The following is a 21301-nucleotide window of genomic DNA, read 5'->3' on the forward strand; positions in this document are numbered from 1 at the left end:
ATAGCCAACAAAATACATCATTAAATAAAAACAATAAATCTGAATTATTTTTTTTTAACACAAGCCATCACAATTCAAAACAATTTCATCTAAACAATAAACAGAAATAGAGAATATACAGTAAAAGTCAATAGAAGAAATGCATTTGGCAAAAAATGCATTGGCTACCACTGTATTCATCTGTACCCTAAACAGGAACAGATTAACACATTAGTAGTCATTGGGCAATGAAAAACATAAAAAATGAAAAATCCAATCAAAAAACCTATAAAAATACATACATTCAATATTTAACTTACCTTTAGAAGCATTGGCTCTCCGAATCCTGGAATCAGGAAGCTCTCGTACCTTGACGTCATGAAACTCAACCCAACGCCATCCACCGTGAAGATCCAGGACAGGTAACAAAATTGTGATTTCTTTAATGTTCTCTCATCATCTTCTTTCTTCATCTGTGATTATTTATCTCTTTTCTTTATCTTCTGTCTTCATCTGTTGATTCAATAACCCCATGTTAATTCCACGATGTTGACCCATCGGCTTCTTGAACTAAAATGTGACGTACGGCCTAAATATGACCTGTGACATCACATTTGAGCTGCAAATGGTTCACACGGTATCTGATTGGCTGTGAAAACCATGTGCCTTTTTTTTTTTTAATGTGACGTCATGTAAAGGGACTGAAGCCAGCCAATCAGAATGGCTGTGCTTTCTTTCCCTTTAACATGACGTCCCAAAATCCAACATGGCTGCCGTCACATGGTACTTCAGCCAATCAGATTGTGAGAACTATATCTCCAATCTGATTGGTTGTAGTAGACCATGTGACTCCCATTGAATGATGTCACATCCTTTCCCAAAAATTACTCTGTCACATGGTCTACTACAACCAACAGGTGGTGATATTAATGGATATTAATGGATATCAGCTCCGGAGTCTCCCGGCATCAATCCGATGCAGGAAAAAAACAAGTGCCGTCTCGCTGCTTCTCGGCAACTTCTCCCCACCTTCTTGCCAACTTTTTCTGGCAAGGCTATTTGGAGAGGAAATCTCAATTCTAGAGTGGTGATCAGCCTTGATAAGCTGATCGAGGCTACTAGAATTGAGCGAGTTTGAAAAACTGACGATAAGTGTCAATAAGTGGCTTATCGCCACGTGTTTGGCAATTTTTTAATTTTTTATTGTTTGGAAAAAAAATTTGTGCCAAAAACGTCTCTTATCACCGACTTATCGCTGCTTACTGAATAGCAGTAGGCTTTTTTGTCGATAAGCTGGCGATAAGTAGCTTATCACTGCTTAGTGCATAGGCCCCTATGTCTCCAATAAACTTTTAGTCTCGCTGCCGGAATCAGAGAGAAGGCGTTTCCAGGCCCCTCGGGGTAAATTGTAGAAATAGGAAGATGGACAGAGGAACGTCTTCCATTTTCTATATCTGAAATATAGCTGGCAATACATAGTTATCAATGCAGGACACTTTGTATCAATCTGGATTACCTCCATATCAGTATGTGTATATGAACCAATGTGGAGAGTTTGGAAGGATTAATTGGTGCTCGATAGTCGTAACGCCAGGTATCATGAAAAGTATTTAATACTCCCCTTCAGTGTGTTTCTAAGTGGTTGAAGTCTAGTGATACAGGATAAAACAGAGTACCACATGTTTTATTTAGGAATCTCAGCACACACAGGAAATCTAGCTCATTCATACACAGCAGTCAATTTTTTTTTTTAAATGATGTATTTAAGGTCTTTACTCTTTTCCAAGCGTTGTGCTCTCCACTTTCAATTACTTTTCAACATTCTCCACCCGCAAAGGGTTAATGGTACACATTTACACACTATCCACGTACGGCGTTTCCGCTTCAGGCAAGGAAAAGGTGAATCAGTGGATCGGGTTTGAAGCAGTCAATGCCGACGTCCTAAAATTGATGGAACCAAAAGTTAAGAAAATAAATAATTAAATAAAAAATGCTGCATTTGTGAGTTTTCCCGTTTCTGCTGAATGCAGCTGCACTAGTCTCTCCAAGCAGAAAGAGCCAATATGGCTTCGACGTTCAGAGTGAGTGAGGAGCTGGGGAGGCAGAGCTGAAACCCACAGAGAAATCTAGCTTAAATACTCCCCATAGGCGTCATTTGGGGAATGTGCTTTTTTTTTTTTTTTTTTTTCGATTCTGCCAAGCGTGCAGGTTAAAAAGATCACCCCAGAAGCAGTGCTGACACAGTTAGCGAAAGAAGTAACAGCTTTTGTACTCGGCACCTGCCGGAGAGACGCACGCTCCTGCCAGGGCTAACGTTGTGCCCACTTCAGTAATATTGCAATGCAGCGTTAAAATTATTCAACAGGAACAAGACCAGGAAATGCTTCACTTCTTTGCTTCTGCACGGGCCTGCAATGTGTTGCCGGCAGTCCTGGAAGTGAAAGGGTTACCGCAGGACTTTTAGTTTTCGGCCAGATTACATATTTTTTTTACAATTTTTTGCTCTTAATGTAAAAATATATGTATATTTTACCAGGAAAAAATACATCGAGCGTCGCCTTTCGTTTCTTAGTAAGTCTTAGGCACAAAGTGAAGGTGATAATAGTATAAGTTACAGTTACACACATGTTTAAAGTAGGAAACAACCGAAGTCTTGAAAGAACTTAGACAGGAAGAGGATTTGAGGGACTCATGTAAATTGTCCCAGCAGTGAGGTGTTCGGTACGAGAAGGGAGAGCGACCGGATTCTTTGTTGAACGGATGGACCACAAGCAGGTTTCTGGAGGTGGATCTAAGGAGATAAGTGCTGTGTATAGCAGGGGTGAGACGCCTGCTCAGATAATTGGGTAACTTGTCCAGAAAGTATTTGAAGGTGAGACAGGAAAGATGTACGTTATGTCTGGACTCAAGGGACAGGCAGCCTAGTTCAGTTAACATATCACAATGAGAGGTGGTGTTTAGTTGAAGTTACGTAGCAAGACAACATGTCATATATTGAGTTGTGAAGAATGTCAAGTTTGCTAAGGTGAGTTTGGGCTGCAGTACCATATACTATATCCCCTTAGTCCAGGGCTCGGCAACCTGCGGCTCTTCCCGCACCTACATGCGGCTCTCGCAGGCTGCCGCTCCCCAGCTGCTGCCTCTCACACTGTGTGCTGTGGGGGGGCCTGGCCGGCACTGGTTAGACCTCTATTTGCCGCCCGGCATCTCCCAAGCTCCTGGGCTGCCTCCTACACTGTCCCACGCAGGTCTCTCTGGTGCCGACGCACACCGGGAGTGCGCCCCGCAACTTCCGGCACACGATGACGTCACAGAGCGGCCCAGCATGGGACAATGAGTAGGCATGCCAGCAGCTGGGGAGATGCAGGGTGACAATTAGAGGCCTAATCAGCGCCGGCCGGGCCCCCCACAGTACACAGTGAGTGAGAGAGGCAGCAGCTGGGGAGCGGCAACCACCCCCCCAGCCAACGGCATCAAACAGCCACTAGCAGACCCAGACCCCCAGCAACCGGCAGCACCCCCTCCCCCTCAGCCACGGCAGCACCAGCCCCCCCCCCCTCTCAGCCACGGCAGCACCAGCCCCCCCCCCCCTCACAGCCACCGGCAGCACCAGCCAACCCAGCCACCGGCAGCACCCCCGTTTGTCGTATGTCGATACAGTATATACCTATAAGTGTGAGTACAGTATATGTATGTGTGTGGGGGTGTACAGTAATATTCATGCATGTGTTGTATGTTAATGCTTATACAGTATATACCTATTAGATTGTAAGCTCCTCGGAGCAGGGACTCCTCTTCCTAAATGTTACTTTTATGTCTGAAGCACTTATTCCCATGATCTGTTATTTGTATTATTTGTTATTTATATGATTGTCGCGTATTACTACTGTGAAGCGCTACGTACACTAATGGCGCTATATAAATATAGACCTAAAATACAATACAATTAATGTGTGTACAGCATATGTATGTGTTTGTGGGGGTGTAATATTCATTCATGCTCTCTGAATATTTTGGACAAATACTTTTTTTAATAAAATGGCTCTTCTTCCATGAGAGGTTCCAGACCTCTGGGCTTAGTCAATAATTGGCATTAGCATTTATTGTGCGATGCGCATTCTGAGCAATGGGCTTAGGCAGGATTTATTCCTATAAAGGACACCCAGTTTGGAATAGATTTTGGATGTAAATTTGTCAATATAAAAACCAAATGTTAGATGGGAGTCTAGTCATAGACCCAAATATCTAAAGCTACTTTCTGAGGCAATGTTAGCATTGGAGCTGGTTCTGATCCGCAGCTGTCATGGGAATCGTTAGAAATGTAGCCTTGTCCGAAGAATCAGTTACTGATTTGTTTTGTTTGTGTTTAAAAAACGTTTGACTTCTAAATCCCCTAATAACATAATGTATGTATATCTTTATATCTACCAATTAGATTGTAAGCTCCTCGGAGCAGGGACTCCTCTTCTTTAATGTTTTATGTCTGAAGCACTTATTCCCATGATCTGTTATTTATATTATCTGTTATTTATTTGATTACCCAGAGCATTACTACTGTGAAGCGCTATGTACATTAATGGCGCTATATAAATAAAGACATACAATACAATAGCGCCCTCAATGTACAGGGCACTTTACAGCAGTAAGAGTCGTGGCAAAATACTGTAATAGGAATAAGGGCTTCAGACATAAAAGCAAACTTTGGGAAAAGGGATCCCTGCCCCAAAGAGCTTACAATCTAAGTTATTCACAATGTTTTACGGTCACTAGATGTCACTAGGGCTGACACACTTTGTGCTCCATATGACACTGTGTGCACATGATGCCCTTTTTGTATATGTCTATTTCTTCTGTCGGGGGGCCGGCACTGACCCGGTAGTTACACAGACTGGCCCGTGGGCGGGGTCCAAGATGTTCATACAGCGGTGACGTTAATAATTGTGTAAGAAAAGCTACACAAAAAATCTGACTGTTTGCTGCTGTTCATCATGCTACCGCAATGCAAAAGGCACTCCATGGGTTTAGTTACCATTCTGTAATCCCTTTGTTGTTATAAGGTGCTCAGATGCACCCTTCTTCACCCTAGAAGTTAGATTACCCTATGTATTTTAGGCCTGGAACCCGCTGCGCCCGGCAGCGCGGGCGGCCGCATGAGCGTTCCCCACCAGCAGGGGAATCCTCCCGAGCCGGTCCCAGTCCCCCCTGGCTGCACAGCTCACTACACGCAGTGACGCGTCAGCCGCCAGGGGATACAAGAGAATTGTAATCCCAAGCGTCGACGCGTCACGTGGTGTAGCTGTGAGCCAATAAGGAGGGGAGGCATCGGAGGGAGGGGAGGCTTCGGGGAGCGGGGAGGAGAGTGTGGAGGGAAAGCAGCGTGAGTGCCTGTCTGTGTGTGTCTGAGTGCCTGTCTGTGTGTGTGTATGTGTGTGCCTGAGTGCGTGAGTGCCTGCCTGTGTGTGTGTGTGCATGAGTGCCTGTCTGTGTGTGCCTGAGTGTCAGCGTGTGAGTAGGGCAGCCCGCAGCAGCTCCCTCCTGCAGCCCGGAAGCCCGGGGAGGGGGGGGTAGCGGGTCCCTCCGCCTAAACCACGCCCTCCTCCGCTTAAACCACTCCTCCCACTCCGGCTCCCGCTCCCTACAGACCGTATATCGCGGTCTGTGTCTGTCAGCGCCCCGCCTGTCTGCAGTGCGGGCGCGCTGACTGAGGGAGCGGGGCCTTAGCCTTATTGCACTAGAATCACGGTGTATGAAACATTTCTCATATCACTGTCCATTTTTCTCATTCTTGTTCGTATAAAACCCATACAAGAGATTGTCCCGCAGAAATTCTCTTCTCTACGGACTTTAACATACCTTTTATTGTAGTGTTCTTTAGACCCTGATATAATACTTTGATTTTAATACTGATAAGAGTGGCCTTCGCTTTTTAACGGGGTCCCAGGCTTCCCATCCCACCAGAGACTGACACAGTTTACATATAGCATCATCTTAAACTCCAACGGAATGCAGCCCCAGTTCTACCCTCCCCACTGGGGACACTTCTAGGAACATTTTCCTGTCTTATTAACATTACGTTCCATTAAAGCTCTATAGTGAAGGCAGCATGTTTATATCTGTACACTAAAGTGCTAGTCTGCTTTAACCACTTCAGGGTGGGAAGGTCCTGCAGTTAGAATGTTCCAGACAGAAACATTATATTAAATATATTATATTAGAAAGGATATCTAAAGAGAAATATTTGATGTTTTTAAAAGATTTGAATAGAAAGCAGTTTTCTTCTGCACAAAGGCAAAAAGAAAAGGGGGGGGGGGTTTGTTTGTTTTTTTATAATCTAATTTTTTTTAAACTCTTTCAGGCCTATGTATCAATGGAAGAACAAAATGGTTTCTCCTGCACCCCCCCCCCCACCCCATCACCCCTCACCCTATCACCCCCTCACCCTCTATAGTCTGCCAAAAGTAAAAAATCCGTTCCTTAACTAGATTGTTAAACTGGGAGGTTTGCGTCGTTTCGGATTAGGTGGATTTTTTGGGGATCATAAAAAGGGGCGAATGGAAACCAAATGTGATAATCCCTGTGTAACATGTTCATCATGTAACACCACTAATTCCTTCTGCTCAAACGCCTCCAGTCAAAAAGTGATGCACCTACAGTACAGGTACAAGTACAGGAAACGTGGAACCATGGTACACTCACACAAGATGAAAACACCTTTCTTTTGACCAGTTTTACCTTGAGACCAGTTTTACCTTGAGAACAGTTTTACCATGAGACCAGTTTTACCTTGAGACCAGCTTTACCATGCAGTCTGTTGATTAAAATCACCAAGATACAAAACTGAGGAATTTTGTAGCTCTGAGATTTGTTAATGAACTCCCATTTATTTGAAAAATCTGTATTTTCCCCAATTTCTCAGCCCAGGATACTTTGATAATTTTAATAATAATAATTGTGATTCTTTAGTTTGTCAGAGAGGAACAACATAAAAATATTTAACCAAATGATGTGGAATCTTTTGGAGAAACACAATAAACTCTCGGCTATACAGTAGATATGTACCCATCCAAACGCTAAGGTTACACGTAAATAACTTCTCTTATAAACTTATGTGCAGTGTTCTTACATTGGGGGAATGCACAGCACTGTGATCACTAACATGGCATGAGATACTGTCCTAATGAATATACAAAGATGCAGTTTGCAGGAGAATGTGGAACCAGTGCAGGATTTTCAGTGAGTGGGAGAATGTGCAAGTCACGGGCAGCTAAGCAATAGGAAGCAGTGAGCACCATCATGTTCTCTGGGGAGCTGTCACAAAGCTAATTCATTGTGGAAAGCGAGTAAGATGCAATCCACCTGCTCCAGGGTGACTCTTCCTCTCCGCTGTGATGCTAGCAGGGATGTGATCCTTGTCTGTTGTCATGACCTTGTTTTATTGGATGTTCTAATAGAAGCTGAAATGGATATTAGCTATAATTACTCATTCCACAAGATCCTGTAGGTCACTTTTTGCAGCAGGGTTGAGAACCTTCATTGTCTACATTGCTTAAATTACTGCACATTTTGCCATCAGTTGGGTATTAGTGCTCAATAATGATCTTGTGGTTCCAGAAACTCCCTATTTATTATTCACAGACTAAGGATAATTCAGACAGATGCAATTCAACAATGACTATCTGGCTTTAACCCTTTCTGTGGCCGGGGCAGTGCCAGCCTCTCTCGCACTAGAATGATTAGTATTTACTCTGAAAAGGAACATCAGATTTAAATGACCATTTGAGTCCATATTGTCGTATTGTGTGCAGAGTAAAGCAGCTTTCAGCTGCAAACTTGACACTGTATTGCATACTATACTGTACCTTGCACTGTATGTTATGTTGTATCAGGTGATGCATTGTGTTCCCTTAAGTTAAATCCTGCAGCATAAAGCTGAAAACTGTGGGGCCATTACGTTTTAACCAACTCCGTGCCAGAAAGTGTTGTCCTACACAGCACTGAAGGAGTTAATATTCAATAGCTATAGGCTTGGTGCCCGTTCTCCCAGCGACTCCTCTTCTACTTAATTTCACCCAGCGTCTCCCGGAAGTCAGCAAAGGAAACCTGGGCACTTTGCCATAGCAGCAGTATGTAGTACAATGAGGCTGCTGGTGCTTTGTAATCTATTGGGATATATCAAATATATCACTGTGTGTGTGTGTGTGTGTGTGTGTGTGTGTGTGTGTGTGTGTGTGTGTGTGTGTGTGTGTGTGTGTGTGTGTGTGTGTGTGTGTGTGTGTGTGTGTGTGTGTGTATAGACATACAAAAGGGGAGCGCGCATGCTCAATAGTATAAAAATAGATATACAATCTAATCAGACCAGAAAATCTAAAATTATCACATTCACAAACGCCGAAAAGGGAATCGCATTTCTGAGATAATATCTCAAGGCACCGCCGCTGCAGAGATCCACCGGAAAACCAGTTGCGGCACAGTCGAACAGCAACCGATCCGGGACTAGGAATAGATGGCACAACATTCACAAACATCCTTCGGAAACTCTGTAATATGTGCTGCGTTCCTTTGGCCCTGTGTTCCTCCAGCTTGTCTGCGTGATGACGTGTGAGTGCATAAACAACGTCCCTACGCGTTTCATTGTCCCTAGCGCGACTTATATAGCACATGCCACATACCGTAAAAAAAACGATGCAATTTAATAATACAGATGAACCCTCAAGATAAAGTGCACTCACAAGGATAATAAAAAATAGCGCATTTTGATGGATTAATTCTCACAATGAACACAGGCAGCTGTTCCCGGACATCTCATCAACACGGAAATCTTCACTGGATCACAGAGGCTTTATCTGCCAACTCAAAGAGTTTCAAATCGGCAAGAATGAGTTGCTTGTACAAAGAATATTGCGTTGGCGTCCACGTGGAATAACTCAGTAGAGTGATGGTGTGTCACACAACACTAATGTGTACCAACGCATTTCGTGACAGTCAATATGGCTTCATCAGGGATGTGATATATACATACACACTTTGGCCCATAGAGAATGCATGTCTTCAAATCCGTTGGGTATACTATGATTGTAGAGTGTTGCATATGTGGTTGGTGCTGTATTAATAATAACATACATAGATATCTCCATAGTCTTACAATTCAAAGTTCTAATATTGGAGAGGGTTCAACAGCCCACGTGGTGGGAAGAGCAGTCAGCAGCGGTCATTTTGGATTCTGTGCTTTTGCGGCCCCTCTGCATTGAAGACGTTTTAATATGTTACTGATATTCATTCCCAGGACGTTGTCTCATAACATACAGTATAGATTAAACTGCAGACATGTGCTGTGCGTGCTTAGTTTCTCGGCCATGTCAGTAACTCCTCTCTAACAAAGCGTTGACTATATTGAATACCAGAAGGTTGTAGCACGTTATTAGCTGCAGTTGCCTGGTGATGACTGAGGCCAATCTCACAAAAGAAATGAGGGCAGAATTCGTATCTGAAAACCCAGCACCTCTGCAAAGCAAAAAGTGCAAATATGAACCCTGTGTGTGCCAGAGCTGCCTGACCTACATTACTGCACAATGTATCAGCAATGGGGCCAGTTTGGACTCTCCAGATATGCACATCCTGTAGTACAAATAAATCCTGGCGGAGCATTATACGTGTTGCAAATCCTTGTGCTGGGCTCCAAGCTTAAATCTTCAAGCACCTGTTGAATGATACAGAATATATTACATGGTAGAGTTATTTCACTGCCATATATGCTACAGCGTTCAAACTGCACCTTTAACTGCGACTCAGACTCTTGTCAAATCAGCTGAAACCTCTGACTGACGTGGAAGCACATTTAAATAAAATCACTTATGCAGCTATTTACTAAAGAAACACACTTTGAAATGCCACCGGCTTTGGTTTTTATTTATGAATCACACGGAGCTCCGCGGGTAAGAGGCAGAGAAGCGTCGTATGAGATCTGCTGCCAGTGCTTGTGCCAATGGCTATACGTTGACACAAAATTAATGTGTGGTGCCTGCATCTTCCAGAAAGTGCTAACACAACGATACATCAAAATAAACTATTTCATTTAAGGTAACAATCCCTAGCAGTGATTTGGCTCCAAGCTACTACATGCATTTCCACAAGAATAGCTATTGTTTTAGAATACAGGACAACAAACAACAAAAATGGCAAGGCATAAATACTGACCTTTTTATAGAAAGCATTCCTATTGATATGGAAATATCATAAGAAAGGGATTTTTATACGAGTTTGAGAACTGTACTCTGGTCCATGACACCCTTTAGCAACTTTTTGTTATGGGTTTCTCTGTCTCGAACTATCCCTATGGGCAGACGAGTGCTGAAGTTCGTTTTTTGGTCTTTCTCCTCCCTGTTCTTTTCATACTATCACAGTATAAGCGCAAGAGGTGGCTCTTACTTTGAGATCAATGGGGTTTGTCTAAAAGGGCCGCCACCCTTGAGAACCAAATTCAGTATGTGTTCATAAAAAGGGCTCAATGTGTGTGCTGGGTCTCTCTACCATTAATAAGGTAGTAGTTAAGGATAGAAAAAAAAAAACATTTCTGAACCCTTGCTCTCATAAAACATGTGTGTGAACTTTATTACTGCTGTCAAATAAGTGGTTCAAAATGGCCCACATATCAATAGTGGATTAAGAAGGATCGATGGATACAAAAACATTGCCGGTTAGAACCGCACACTTCCATCGTCTTAAACTTTACAAGGTGGAGATTCACGTAATGTTTTTTAAATTCCTCTAATAGCTGTTGGATTTTTACTGTAGCCTAGAGGCAGGGGGGGGGGGGGGGCAGATACAAGATTGAGACTCTAGGCTATTTTGTGGTACCCAGGCACAATGTCCCATGTCTGCTATTCGACAAGACACCTTCCTGTGCAAGGAGACACCTTGCGACCTGTTCGCGTGACTCATCCATAAGGCGTCCTTTGAAATAGCACTGCTTAGTAGCTGTGGCCCTGTGCAATATGCAGAATATCTCATTTACACGTTAGTGTCTATGCACATGTAAACACTTTTTGTTTTCAACTTGTTCCATTTGATACAAGTTTCTTGGTTACATATCAATTAGACCTAGCATTTATCGTTCATATAAAAAATGGAGAACACTAAGGAACACAAAAGTTGATTACAGTACATAGCATTATATTATATTTAGTAGGTATATCCTCCCCTAACAGTTTCGGGTGTGTGGTATACCCACTCTGCACCATTGTCTAATCCTAATGCAAGTTGGGCAAACTATCTGAATAACTCTTTTTTTTTAAAGTAATTTTAAGATCAGAAAGGACAGTCTGAAATCTTGATAAACAAGTCACTTTATCAAAACTGGGAAATGAGAGTTGTTGAAAGCCATAGTCCATTAACAATCAGCCGTGCTAAAATTGAGGATCAACACTGTAGCAAGGTAAGTCATCAAAGAAAATCACCAGCAGTAACAGCAGAAGCTTAGATCATTTAGATAAGCCAGATCTGTGCATGGTACCACCGCTTTGAGGAGCAACCAGAGCTTTCAACAACACTTTATAATTGTATTGGAGGCTCTGAAGATATTGTAGACTTGCTATTTATCTGCCTGGTGAGGCACAACACTTTCTTATTAAAAACATCTTTATCATGTTTAATGACTGGATCTCCCCGCCTTTAATACGGCACAACGACAGGTGCGAGGAGGAGATGAGAATCAGATGCTTGAGCAATATGCTCACTGCTTCAAGACGCATTGAACATCAGCATTCCTTTATGGTGCCAAAGGAAGAAGAAAAAGTAACGCGCAGATTACACGGCTGTGTTGGGAAGAAAATAGTACCATTTGCAGTTGCAGATAAAAGCATGTTGAAGTGCATATGGAAAATACCATTAGGAGGAACTCCAGAGGGCCTGAGTAAAACGGGTCATTAGGCTTTCGTTTGTAGAAGAGTGTCTCCCATCTGACAGTGCAGAATGGTAGCATTTTTAGCAGCTTATGCTCCCAGTTACATTAAACAGACAAACAGATTGACTATTTTGCATTTCTCATTTGACAACAGCTTGTCTTCATTTGTAGCTGAAGCGCTGGCGACTAAGTGTATCCAAGGTCCTGCTTTTGAATAACAGCAGATGCCAACATTTAACTTCAAAATCAATCAGCTTTTCTCTTTTTTTTTCGTGGTGTCGATAAAAAGGTCTAGTGAAGTGTCAAAAACAGGTTTTCTTCCTTGAGCTGTGAAAAACTAGAATGCTACGTTTGCTAAGAGAGAGAATGTTTGTTCTAGCGAACAAGGGGGTTTGCACGGTGCCGTACTTGGTAGAGGCCTTTGGTGGGTCTAGCTTTGGGATTGTGCTTGTGATGATGCTGTGCAGGGTTTTATTAACTTCCTGTGGTGTTGGTTCAGTGCCGATTGTGTTTACTGTACCTCTTAATGAATCTAGATAAGAGACTTGTGAGGTCCCGAAAGCAGAGATACTTATTTGAAGAACTGTGATGTAGGCCCTGTCAGTATATTACAACCTTCAAGAATGTGCTTTCCAGGGTAACGTGTTCTTGTTATGGGATGCTTGCTGGCTTTTCCTCCCTGTTTTTGCATGTAGAACATGAGAATAAGGTTCTGCCCTTTGAAACACAGAAGTATAATGACTGTAGTGATGGGGCTGCCACCAATGTGTGTTTTCTGTAATGTTAGGACAGCATCAACACGAAGAAGAATTCAGGGCTGTGTAGTATATGACACACAAAACAAGCCTAGAAATAGGGGGTACAATGAACGTTTTGGTTCTAAGCAGAACCTTCATCAATGAAGCATGTATAATCCATTTTCTCACATTGCTAGCACTTGTGGCATCAAAGGGGTTACAGGAGAAATGTACAGAATGCGACAGCCAAACAACAGCTTTGCTTTTGCCTGATGCTGTCAGGATATTTGTATAATACATTGTTTGGTCTTGATAAAGAGTCTGTTACTTGTTTGAGTTTTGTTTTCCAGTTGATAAGTTGAAGCATTAGACCAGTGGTTTTTAACCTTTTTTTTGGTTAAGGAACTCAAGAATTAGGGTAGGGAAATTCTGGGGAATCCCAAACTCCCTAACCTCCCGCCCCTCTCTTTCCTCTCCCCCCCTCTCTTCTTCCTGGTCCCTCTCTCCCCCCTCCCTTCCCCCCTGTCCATCTCTTCCCCCGTCCCTCTGCCCCCTAACCCCATCCCTCTCCCCCTCTACCCATCTCCCATCCCTCTCTCCCGCATCCCCATCACTCTCTTCACTGTCTCTCTCTCCTCCTGTCACTCCCCCATCCCTCTCCCCTATCCCTCTCTCCCCAATTCCCCATCCCTTTCTTCCCTCCCTCTTTCCCTCGTCACTCCCCCTGTCCTTCTCTCCCCAGTCCCTCTCTCCTCCCCATCCGCCATCCCTCTCTCTCCCCCATCCCTCTCTCCCCCCATCCCCTCTCTCACCCATCCATCTCTCTCCCCCATCCATCTCTCTCCCCCAATCCCCTCTCCCATTTCCCTCTCTCACTCCCCATTCGTCTCTCCCCCCTGTCCCCCTCTCCCTCCCCATCCATCTCTCACCCCCGATCCCTATCTCTCCCACCCACCCCATCCATCCCTCCCCCGTGTTCTTCTCTCTCCCCCTCCCCCACCCCCATCGTTCTCTCCCCCCATTCCTCTCCCCTCACTCCCCATCCCTGTGACCGTCAGTGACCGGGTGGCTGCCGAGCTCGGGAGCCATGGCTCACTGTTGCGTGAGGTGCCACCGCGGTGCCTCAGACAGCTGTCCCAGCTCTTCCTCCCCACCCCCGCCCCCGCCCCCCCATGGGTTCCGCGGAACCCTGGTTGAGAATGACTGCATTAGACACAGTTTGTACAGTAAGAGCCATCTCCAAACCTTCTGCAAGATGAACACACGGCTGATTATAGAGGTGTTATATATTGTTTTGGTCAGGCTTTTTTTTTAAAAAAAAGACAAAAGCTCCTCTAAGTAGCCGCGAGTCCAAACCAACGCAGTGTCAAATTATAGTGGTTAAATATTTGTTTGCATTTTTCAAGCTCGCTTATCCAGCGTGAGAGGCAGGGAAGTGCTGTGAATGATTCTATGGCTGCACTGAGCATGCAGATAGCAGCGACTTGTTGCGTTTGAGTGATGTTGCCCATCAGCATAGTACTGTATTTGCGCTCCGTAAAACAGTCAAACAATGACAGATCGTCTAAAGGAACGAGCAACTCTGTCACTGCAAAGCAGAATGGCCGAGCACACTGACAATAAGCCGTAAGTACACCAGCAGGCATACACTGTATATACATACTGTACGCTGATACACCAGCAGGCATACACACTGTATATACATACTGTACGCTGATACACCAGCAGGCATACACACTGTATATACATACTGTACGCTGATACACCAGCAGGCATACACACTGTATATACATACTGTACGCTGATACACCAGCAGGCATACACTGTATATACATACTGTACGCTGATACACCAGCAGGCATACACTGTATATACATACTGTACGCTGATACACCAGCAGGCATACACACTGTATATACATACTGTACGCTGATACACCAGCAGGCATACACACTGTATATACATACATTACTGTACGCTGATACACCAGCAGGCATACACACTGTATATACATACTGTACGCTGATACACCAGCAGGCATACACACTGTATATACATACTGTACGCTGATACACCAGCAGGCATACACACTGCATATACATACGCTGATACATCACTGGGCATACACTGTATATACATACGCTGATACACCAGCAGGCATACACATACGCTGATACACCAGTAGGCACACACTGTATATACATATGCTGATACACCAGTAGGCATATACTGTATAAACATACGCTGATACACCAATAGGCATGCACTGTATATACATACACTGATACACAAGCAGGTACACACTGTATATACATACGCTGATACACCAGCAGGCATACACACTGTATATACATACACTTATAGGCAAACACAGGGAAACTAATATTTTTACAATTATAAACAAACTGTATATACACTTGCACTGATAAACTAATATACTATATAAATATATATACATATAAAATGATTAAAACCCATAAGCTGACACCCTAATACAAATACACTAATAAATGAATATACAGTACACACACTGATAAATATATACACATACACTGATAACCGGATACACTAATACACACACAGATAAAATGATACATATACTCACACATTGACACATACTGTACTCTGCACATACATTCACACACTGGCTGAAAATAGCAAATTAAAACGTGTATATATACATATATACATATACTAACATATAACATAGATTCGTTTGGCCACAGAAAGCAAAACAATTACAAAGTATATTGGTGTGGGTGGGGTGTGGGGGTGAGAGGGGGGCGTGTATACTAAGCATTCGTTTGACCTCTGCTTGTTGGATACATTGTACCTTACATGGGCACCACAATTCCCACTAACACCAAAGCATCTTTGACCTTGAATCCACCCTCATGGTATAATAAACTATCAGAGCGCCCAGTGAAGCATGCGCTGAAAGATTATGAATGTTTCATTACTCGGCCCGGAGCGCGCCACCGACTTGAACCAGCACGTTGTAAAAATCCTAATTTTTCCTCCTTTATTTTTGTGCGATGAATATCTCGGAAAGAGCCATTCTCAGTCACTTCATCCTTCCAGGGCCTGATGTGGATGGCAGACAATGAACTGCAGGGCTTCAGTACTGAAGCCTGGGAACAATATGCAGTACAATGTATGGTGTCTGCTGTCCTCTGTCATACTCTTCGGATAATGTTTGGTGATCTAAGTTAATGAGTGGACCACGTCACATACCTGAAATGTCACATGTGCCCAGACAGACATGCCAACTCTCCCAGATGTTCAGTGAATCTGACTGATTTGGAGTTGGTCTCACTGATTTTTATGCATAGGCGGCCCTCATAGATTTCAGTGGAGTCTCAGTGCTTAAAAATCAGCACTTTTCCATTAATATTGTATTTTTTTGGTCTAGATCAGAGGGGGGAGGGGAGTTGGGGGGGGGGGGGCAACTCCAGTACTCAATGGCCACTAACAGGTCAGGTTTTCAGGATATCCCTACTTCAGCACAGGTGATGCAGTCGAAGATTGAGCCACCTATGCTGAAGCAGGGATATCCTGAAAACCTGACCTGTTGGTGGCCCTTGAGAACTGGAGTTGCCCCCCTCTGATCTAGAAGCTCCAAATCTCACTGATTTTGGTCCTGGCTAGTTGATGTTTCAGGGCCACAAGCCCATGTATTACTACTGTGAAGCGCTATGTACATTAATGGCGCTATATAAATAAAGACATACATACATAAGGGAAGTTACAGAGGCCTCGCGCGGTCCCCTGACATTTAATTTAAATGCCTTGGGGAAGACAACCGCCATGCCCCCTCCTCCCCTCCCCCCCCCCCCAAAACAATCTTGCGCACCCCTGATCTAAGGCATAAGCAAACGTTATATACACTAAGAATCTCAAGGGGCTGAGGTTGGGGTTTTTTTTTTTTTTTTTACAGCAACTTGTTATCCCAACTGGGCCTTTTTGTCTGTGTGTATGTATATTTTACTCTGCCAATAAGTAATTTAAATGCAAGAAAAAGAAGGATCCCAGATATAACGTGTGTGTGTGTGTGTGTGTGTGTGTGTGTGTGTGTGTGTGTGTGTGTGTGTGTGTGTGTGTGTGTGTGTGTGTGTGTGTGTGTGTGTGTGTGTGTGTGTGTGTGTGTGTGTGTGTGTGTGTGTGTGTGTGTGTGTGTCAGTACACTATCACTAAGCTAATAGTATCAGAGCTCAGGGTGGCATTGAGTCACAAAACAATTTGCAATATTGAGTTACAAGTGACAGAGTCAGACAATACTGTGTGCGATATTTATTTGCTTTTGTGCCTGTAAACGCTCTGATTCGCTTACACAGCTTCTTGTGCCACACAGTTGAAATTGACAAATTTAAAGACCACTTACCCATAAAGTTTTATTGTTTTGAGATTTGGGGAAATCAGCAACTTTTGTACCTGGGAAAGTGAAAGACTTTTCTAACTGAATGGTAAGTCATCGCAGGTCTGTGCTCCGACTTTGGGCCCTGATCTCATAGAGCTCAACTACAGGCCTCAAGCCCCGTCAACAGGTCAGGTTTTCAGGATATCCTTGCTTCACCACAGGTGGCTCAATCAGAGACAGTCAAAGACTGAACCTCTGATTGAGCCATCTGTGCTGAAGCAGGGATTGATTGAGCCAGCTGTGCTGACGCAGGGACAGATTGAGCCAGCTGTGCTGACGCAGGGATATCCTGAAAACCTGACCTGTTGGAGGGATTGAGGCCTGGAGTTAAGAACCCCTGTCATAGAGCATGAACGCTGATATAAATATTTCTATAACAAATTGACAAAGTAAGTGGGCAGAATTCACATTAAAGTTAACCAACTGGTTTACGACAATCGGAGCCTTTCCAGCTGCTTAAAGTTGTAAAAGAAAGCTTTTTGTAACTCGGCAAGCAGGCGCTAAATGGTTCTTAATGATCCAGAATCATTTAAACTTCTAGGCCCATCTTCAGTATTGAGTATGGGAAGTTTTCAAATGAAAGATATACAGGGATATACCAAATAAGTAAACATGGGAAGGATGTTGAACCAGGGAGCAATCTGATATTTGGAGTCAGGAAGGAAATTATTTTCCCCTTATGAGACATCATTAGATGTCCTGGGACCCCTTCTCTTTTCTCTTTACACAGTCTCTCTATGTGACCTAACCACATCTCTTGGGTTGAAGTATCACCTCTATGCTGATGACACACAAATTTACTTTTCAACCCCTGACCCTTACACCTGCTGTACAGACCAAAGTCTCTGAATGTCTCTCAGTGATATGATCCTGGATGGCCCTCCGCCGACTTAAACTTAACATGGCAAAAGCAGAGCTCCTTAGGCCTGGGTCTCGCTGCATCCGGCTGCGTGCGCGTCTCTCACCAGACCTGTGTTGCTCCCGAGCCGGCTCCAGTCCCCCCTCGCTGCAAGGCTCGCTGCGCACTGTGACGCATCAGCCAGCAGGGGATACACGAGGATCGTGATCCCAAGCGGCGACGCGTCACGTGGTGCGGCAGGGAGCCAATGAGGGGGCGGAGGAGGGGGCAAGGGAGAGGAGGGAAGCTGTGAAGCTGTCTACAGCTACGGGAGGGAGGTCTGAGTGTATGTGTATGTTGTTCTCCCCCCCTCCCTCCGGTGCCCGTCTTGCAGGCTGCGCGTGCTGGGGAGGTTGCGGCCTGCTGCTGTGCTCGTCTTCCCTGGGAGAAGAGGCAGCAACAGATGGACGGGACAGGACAGGACAGGGGGGGAGACGGGAGGGGGGGGGTACTGTGGCGGGCTCTCCAGATTCCGCTGCCCGGTCATGCCTGCACGCTCCTCAAAGACCGCATATAGCGGTGAAGTGCAGTGCCAGTGTACGTCGTGGCCCCGCCCCCTCGTCATTTCCGCGCCCACACATCATGTTTTGGCCACGCCCCCTCACGCCTCAGAACGCCGCCTGTAGATCGCGGTATAGCACTCTGCACGCGCCGCCTGTTTTGCAGTGCGGGCGTGTGGTCTGAGGCAGCGGGGCCTTAGCCTTATACTTCCTCCCAAACCTGGCCCCACTACCTCCTTCCACATTTCTGTTGGAAGTACCATAATTCACCCAGTAGCCCAAGCACGCTGCCTAGGGGTCACACTCGACTCCTCTCTCACATTCGCCCCTCACATTCAAAACGTATCTAAAACCTGTCACTTTTTCCTCCGCAATATAACTAAGATACGCCCTTTCCTCTGTTGCTCGACTGCTACAACTTTGACTCAGGCCCTCATTCTCTCCAGTCTCGATTACTGTAACCTCCTGCTGTCCGGCCTTCCTGCCTCTCACCTGTCTCCCCTACAATCTATCCTAAAAGCTGCTGCCAGAATCACTCTACTCTTTCCTAGATCTGTCTCAGCATCTCCCCTGCTGAAATCCCTCTCCTGGCTTCCTGTCAAATCCCGCATCTCACACTCAATTCTCCTCCTCACTTTTAAAGCTTTACACTCTTCCGCCCCTCCTTACATCTGAGCCCTAATTTCTCGCTATGCACCATCCCGGCTCTTGCGTTCTGCTCAAGGATGTCTTCTCTCCACCCCCTTTGTATCTAAAGCCCTCACCCGCCTTAAACCTTTCTCACTGACTGCTCCACACCTCTGGAATGCCCTTCCCCTCAATACCCAACTAGCACCCTCTCTATCCACCTTTAAAAACCACCTTAAGACACAATTGCTTAAAGAAGCAGATGAGTAGCACCGTGGCTAATACTATACACGATACATAAAGCTTGGCCCCCTGCAGACGCACTTACCAGAATGCCCTTCTACTTTCTCTGTACGTTCTCCCTACCAATTAGATTGTAAGCTCTTCGGAGCAGGGACTCCTCTTCCACAATGTTACTTTTATGTCCGAAGCACTTATTCCCATGATCTGTTATTTGTAATTATTTGTTATTTACATGATTGTCACGTATATTACTGCTGTGAAGCGCTATGTACATTAATGGCGCTATATAAATAAAGACATACATACATATTTCACTGAGGGTTTTTTGTTTGCCTTCCTCTGGATCAATATACTGTGAGTACAAATATAGGATAAAGTATCTGTTGTCTAAATTTAGCATAGGTTGAACTTGATGGACGTATATGTCTTTTTTCAACCTCATCTACTGTGTAACTGTGTAACTGTGTAACTGTGTAACTGTGTAACTATGTAACATTCACAACACCACTTTGCAGCACAAAGCATTAGAGGCCCTTGTTCCAAAACAACATGATTTTAGGAGGAAGTGGATGATAGCGATATTGGCTAAACAAATTCACAATAAATCTGAAATAAAATGTACGTTTTGTATATCTACATAATGTAGCTGGGAGCAGCTAGTTTCCTAATGTTGTTGGCCTTAAATGATGAGAAATACAGACTCGACATACTATTTCGTTCAGTGTTTGTTGCCTTTCAAGACCCCTGAGTGCTAAAATATGTTCTCGGGAAAGCAGTTCCCATTCGCATATCATTTTAATTCACCACCTCTGCTATATGTATTTTTAAAATAGCAGGGAGCTCATTCGACACAAAATACTGGACTATTCGGAGAGGTGGAATAAGGTACAGTACCTTGCAATTAAATGTTACCTTTGACACCCCAGTTTACAATACAGAACCACTCCACACCTTAGGCTTGGTCCCTGCTGGCTACTGCGGGGACAAGAGCCGCCCCTCAATGGGGCAGGGCACGCTGCGAGGGGCGGCTGCCGTGCCGCGCGGTGCGTTTTTCCTACAGACAGGAAAATTGTGATTAGTAGTAGCAATGGAGCGCTAGGCTACGCCCCCCGGCGGTTCAGCCAATGAGGGCGAACCTGCCGGGTGATGCATGGCCGTGCCCCCATCACTCCCCTCCTCACCTCCCCCCCCCCGACTTTCCCCCTGCAGCTCACTGCAGACCGGGGAACTCGGCTGCACGCGCCGCCAGCCTCACAGGCGCGCGTGCAGCGCAGGCAGCGGGGCCGTAGCCGTAGCCTTAGATGTAAGCAAGGACACCGACAAAGGAATGTATTTATGGTTGAAATAAAATAATGAAAGGATTGTTACTTTCTCATACCAGCCCAAAAAAGCGACCGCGGAAATGCCAGTGCTCGCGCTGTTTTAAGCGCCAGTTTTGCAGCCGGGAGATTTTGATAAAAACCATAAAGATTGGCCGCGATGCAGTTGCGGTTCCCCTGAAATTGTACAAATACGAGGCTCCCAAGGAGTTAACACTGAAACACGTTCTGTTCCATTTAGCAAAAAATTACAGAATGACGAAGCCAAACCATTTATTGCCAGCCAACAAAATCGATCACAAAGGCTAAAATATGTTTTAATGCACAAATTGATCAAAAGCGCTCATTTGTGTAACCCATTGCCAGCATATCCCAATAACACAGGATGCACCAATGGATTACATTTTTTTTTTTTTTTTGATAATAAGTGCAATTTTTCTCCTCAAGTGATTGCTGGAAATGACTTTTGTGCGACGCGATGAGGGCTGATCAGTCCAGCGTTGGTCAGGTTTCCAAAATAAGTTCCTTACCTTTCTTAGAAAAACCGACCATTTGATTGTTGATCTTCGGGGCAGGGAGTCCTTTTCCTAATGTTACTTTTATGTCTGAAGTGCTTCTTCCCATTATGTGTTATTTGTATTATTTGTTTTTATATTATTATGTCACGTGTATTACAACTGTG

At 44.4% G+C, this 21301-nt stretch overlaps 1 long non-coding RNA gene across 1 annotated transcript in view; it reads left to right on the forward strand.

Moving 5' to 3' along the window:
- The first annotated feature begins 313 nt into the window (after positions 1 to 313).
- The window catches only part of LOC142469953 (uncharacterized), a 33319-nt gene continuing 12331 nt past the window's right edge, over positions 314 to 21301 (forward strand). Inside the window, exon 1 of the long non-coding RNA XR_012789133.1 lies at positions 314 to 401. This is a non-coding gene — a long non-coding RNA (uncharacterized LOC142469953). The remainder of the gene's footprint in view (positions 402 to 21301) is intronic.

Source organism: Ascaphus truei, chromosome 19, assembly GCF_040206685.1.
Source record: "Ascaphus truei isolate aAscTru1 chromosome 19, aAscTru1.hap1, whole genome shotgun sequence".
Taxonomy (NCBI): domain Eukaryota; kingdom Metazoa; phylum Chordata; class Amphibia; order Anura; family Ascaphidae; genus Ascaphus; species Ascaphus truei.